Raw genomic sequence first — 4,715 nt, 5'->3', positions numbered from 1 at the left:
ATACGTGTTTTATTCAGTAAAATATTGGCAAACTACAACTTAAAAGTTCCACCGCAATGTAATATTTTAATATATATTATTTGCATTCAATAATATGTGATAATTATATGTATAATATGTGAATTTAATAAAAAAATATGTGAATTAAACATGAAAAATACATACGTAATGTTTAATATGAGTATTGTACATTCACTTTTTTTAAAACGTGAATTTTACCAAGTCCTTAAAACGTTTACAAAACATGGATGTAGTATTGAAATATTAATTTGGTATATATGTGTCGCTATATTTTTTTAAATAAAAAAAAGAAGAAAAACCCTAGTATAACTGTATAACTACTCGGCTATACAATTTCTTTCTAAAATATAGGAAAAAACCGAGTATAGCCGTGTGCAGCTATACTCGGTTTTTTTAATTTTTTAAGCGTACGGCCATGCGGCTATACTCTTTACAGATAGCCGCGTGGCTATTCTTCCCTTTTTTAATTTTTTTAATACTTAGCCGAGTGGCTATACGTCTAAATATAAAATTATAAACAGTATAGACGAGCGCTATACTATTTATTTAAAAATTTAAATAAAAAAACCTCACAGTACCACTCATAACCTCCACTTTACTTTCATTCAAAACCCAGAATAGCTCCCACGTACTACTACACCAATAAATCTTTGTTTGAAATTGTCGTTCTTGGTTGCAAAGAGATTGAAAAATTACCATCTCGTATTTATGTTACAACAAGGAAGAAATAATTTTAGCGAATTTTATTTATCAAAATTTTGGCAAGTTACAACTAAAAAGTTAGGTCACTATATGATAATTTTATTTATTTTATTTAATATATATTATTTTAAATCAATAATATGTGAGATTATGTGTATAATACATGAATTTATGTGTGCTATTGAAAATTTTGTGAAAAACATGTGTATTAAAAATAAAAAATATTTACATACATATACAAAATGTGTATCATACATTTGCTTTAAAAAAAAAAAACGTGTATTTTACTGAGTCTTTAGAATGTGTACGTAAAATGAAAATATTCTTTAAAAATAGATATGTATGCATATAATACGAGTATTAAACGTGAAAATGCTAAATACTTCATACGAGTAAAAACTCTGGAAAAGTAAAAACTAAAAAGAGGATAGAGACTCGGGTAATAGACTAATAGTAATGGATAATGCTATAAACTACTTTTATTGATAAACGAAAATCACGGAAAAGAAAAAATAATAGAAAAAGGGGTATTTAAAGCTATACTCAGGTTTTTTTAATTTTTTTAATAAACAGTATAGCCGGGCGGCTACTGTTAAATCATTATTTGGGCGTATTCCTTTACACAGTTGTTCTATGGGAACAATCCAGCTTTTATCTGACAGATGAGCACTAGTTCAATTTGGATACGGATAAAAAAGAAAATGCAATTTAAATTGGGTTTGCGCCATTCAAAATTTATAATTAAACTCTGTTATGAAAAATGAAAATAAAATAAATCCTATTGTAACTACTAGTTGGAAACATACTCCATGTTGGAGTCGGCTAATAGATACACACTATATCTGGAAGGGCACCCCTAGTCTACTCTCAAGCAAAAATTTCAATCACTCATCATTTTTCTGCTCTTTAATCTCTCCTTTTTGTTGTCTACCCATGGCTTCGGGAAAAAGTACACTAATTTTCTTGGTTATGGTTGCTTTATGTGGTGTTTGTTTTGGTGTTGTGCATAGAGTTGGTGACTCTAGTGGGTGGTCTTCTAGAGGCCTTGTTGATTACAACGAGTGGACTTCAACAAAAGACTTCCATGTTGGCGATACACTTATATTTGCTTACAACAATCAATTCCACAACGTGATGCAAGTTACTAACCAAGATTACGAATCTTGCAACCCTACTTCTCCGATCGCAGTCTATACCTCGGGATCTGACAACATCACCCTTGATGGGCCTGGCAACTTTTACTTTTTGTGTGGTGCTCCTGGCCATTGTCAAGCCGGACAAAGGCTTGAGATCATGGCCACCCTACCTACACCAGATATCTCTTTTGTGAGTCCAAGCCCGGCACCTTATGGACCCTCACCTTCAGCTTCTCATTCAGAAATGCCTCCAAGCTCTGATCAAAGTAGTGGTCTTGCTCCTCATTCTGAAATGATGTCGCCAAGCTCAGCTCTAAGCATTCATTTTTCGAAACTTGGATTGGGTGTCACCTTGTTTGTGTTATCTACTCTTTTGGTTCTTGTATTTTAGATATGTTTATTCTTAGTATAGTAGGGACGCTAATGTTTCATTCAATTCATGAGGTAGATATATAGGATGTAGTTTTAATGCTTTGACATAAAACATAGTTTTGAATAAATTGTTTGATTTATTATATTTGTTCATTCAAATGGGTTTTCAAACGTACCTGCCGAAATAAACTCCAATATATGCTTTTTTGGATTATGTCATGCAAGTTATCTTTCTCATCAATACTAAAAAGAACAATTTAAACAAGGGTGTGAATATGTAGGTGCAATCTTGATCATAGTATTAAAGCATTAATAGAAAAACAAAAAGAAACTTCTTGTACTTAAGTTGTAAGCAGTTAAGAATTTAACTTAAACAATATTATGAGCGTCTACCTTAAACCATAGACACGTGTCAAATATTAATAAGGTGGTGAGAGAACATCTTGGGTTAAAGTAGTGAGCAAAATACTCTCTCCCATTGTGGGTGTTGGGGGTTTTATGATCAATGAGGAAGTGTGTTAATCTTTATGCTTATCTTCAAAATTATTATTCAACATTATAGCTCAGCATCCATGTTTTCTCTTTCGCATTATCCATACAAATTTCTTTCCTTTTATACGATTTTTTGTTAATTTTTTCCTTTTAATGTTTGTGATTATCTTCAAAATTAAACTTTATTATTCAACATTATATCTTGACAATCGACTTTCTCAAAAAGAATACGGATAAGCTGGGTTGTTGTTCGAACTTTTAAATTTAACTCGGTTATGTCAATTTATATGGTTTCTTCTTTTTGGTTTGTATCTCTGCGTCACAGCGGAAACTAATTGTACAGGAAAATTAAACTAAATCTACCAAAAATATACTCCAACATATGCTTAATAGGTTTTCATCATACAATTAATCTCTCTCGTCGATGCTAGAGACCTCTACTAAATTAACCAGAACTGACAAATTTAGATAGTCTGGGTCTGCCAAAAAGAAAAAAAAAATTCTTGTACTTCTCATAGTTGCAAGGAAGAGGAAGAATTTAACTTCAACAATATATGAACATATATGTATGGCGTAAATCGGTTTGCTCTAGAGAATTGTACTATTCGTAACCCAAATTGAGGTCTTTGTTCTTTTAACTTGGCGATTGTATTTTCCTTGACATTGCTTTTGTATTTTGATTGCCATTCAAAGGACATAAATCTTTCATAATTTACATGATGAATAAAATTGCACAATCAAATAAAAATTCTTTGTTTCAGATAAAGCAATTTCTTGGCATTTTGGCTACAACAAATATATGTTTCAAGCCCCTGACCATATGTTTCTTTCACTTTGAGACAAGTTGCACTATTCCAAATCCTTAAGGTGTTGATTAATTTCATTAGAATTCAAAACATGTATTTTCATAACAATTGATCAATGCATTTTTTCCCTCATTGAATCCTTTCACTAGAACCATGATCGGGGCATGGCAACAACCGCGATTTGTGTATGATCTTAATTTGCAAGCTTTTGAGGATTGCACACTTGATCGATTATTTATAAGTAAACATGCCATAAAAATTTATAAAAGAGGAGGTGATAGAAAACCAAAAAGTTTAAGAAAAAAAAGAAGAAAGCATACATAGAAATGACTTGCGAGCAAAACTATATTTTTTTTCAGAGTACAAAGCGGTTATATCTTGGACTCGAGATGTAGGAAGAGAAAGGGCCTCAATTGACGGGTGATGCAGATGTGCAAGAAGCACCATGGCATGGGTGTAAATATAACTTGATCTGTAAATTCTTAGTTGAAATTTAGCTATTATCTGACAGTATTAGTACAAATTCAATTTGGATTGGGTTTGGGCCATTCGAACTTTCTAATTAACTGTGTTGTGAAAAAAAGAAATAAATCATATTCCAATAGTAGTTGGAAACCCTATTCCATGTTGTAGTCGGCTAGTAGATACACTAGTATATATAAGCAAGAGCATCCCATTCTACATTCACGCAAAATTTCAGTAAGCTCTTCGTTCATTTTAACACAAATTTGATCAATCACTTGATCCTTTTCTGCTCTTTACCGCTCTCCTTTTTGTTGTCTACTCATGGCTTCGGAAAAAAGTACACTGATTTTCTGGGTTATGCTTGCTTTATGTGGTGTTTGTTTTGGTGCTGTGTATAGAGTTGGTGACTCTAGTGGGTGGTCTTCTAGAGGCCTCGTTGATTACAACGAGTGGACTTCAACAAAAGACTTCCATGTTGGCGACACACTCATATTTTCTTATAACAATCAATTTCACAACGTGATGCGAGTTACTGACCAAGATTATGAATCTTGCAACCCTACCTCTCCAGTCGCAGTCTATACATCAGGATCTGACAACATCACCCTTGATGGGCCTGGCAACTTTTACTTTTTGTGTGGTGCTCCTGGTCATTGTCTAGCCGGACAAAGGGTTGAGATCACGGCCACCATGTTTGTGTTATCTAATCTTTTGGGATTTT

General features: G+C 32.7%; 1 pseudogene; it reads left to right on the top strand.

The window, feature by feature from the left end:
* Nucleotides 1-1,633: 1,633 nt before the first annotated feature.
* On the top strand, nt 1,634-2,434 carry LOC103326404 (stellacyanin pseudogene; annotated as a pseudogene).
* Nucleotides 2,435-4,715: the final 2,281 nt, after the last annotated feature.

This window comes from Prunus mume, linkage group LG3 (assembly GCF_029339155.1).
Source record: "Prunus mume cultivar Tortuosa linkage group LG3, ASM2933915v1, whole genome shotgun sequence".
Classification (NCBI taxonomy): domain Eukaryota; kingdom Viridiplantae; phylum Streptophyta; class Magnoliopsida; order Rosales; family Rosaceae; genus Prunus; species Prunus mume.
The sequence above is the reverse complement of the archived record's forward strand: the minus strand, read 5'-3'. Positions and strand labels throughout refer to the sequence as shown.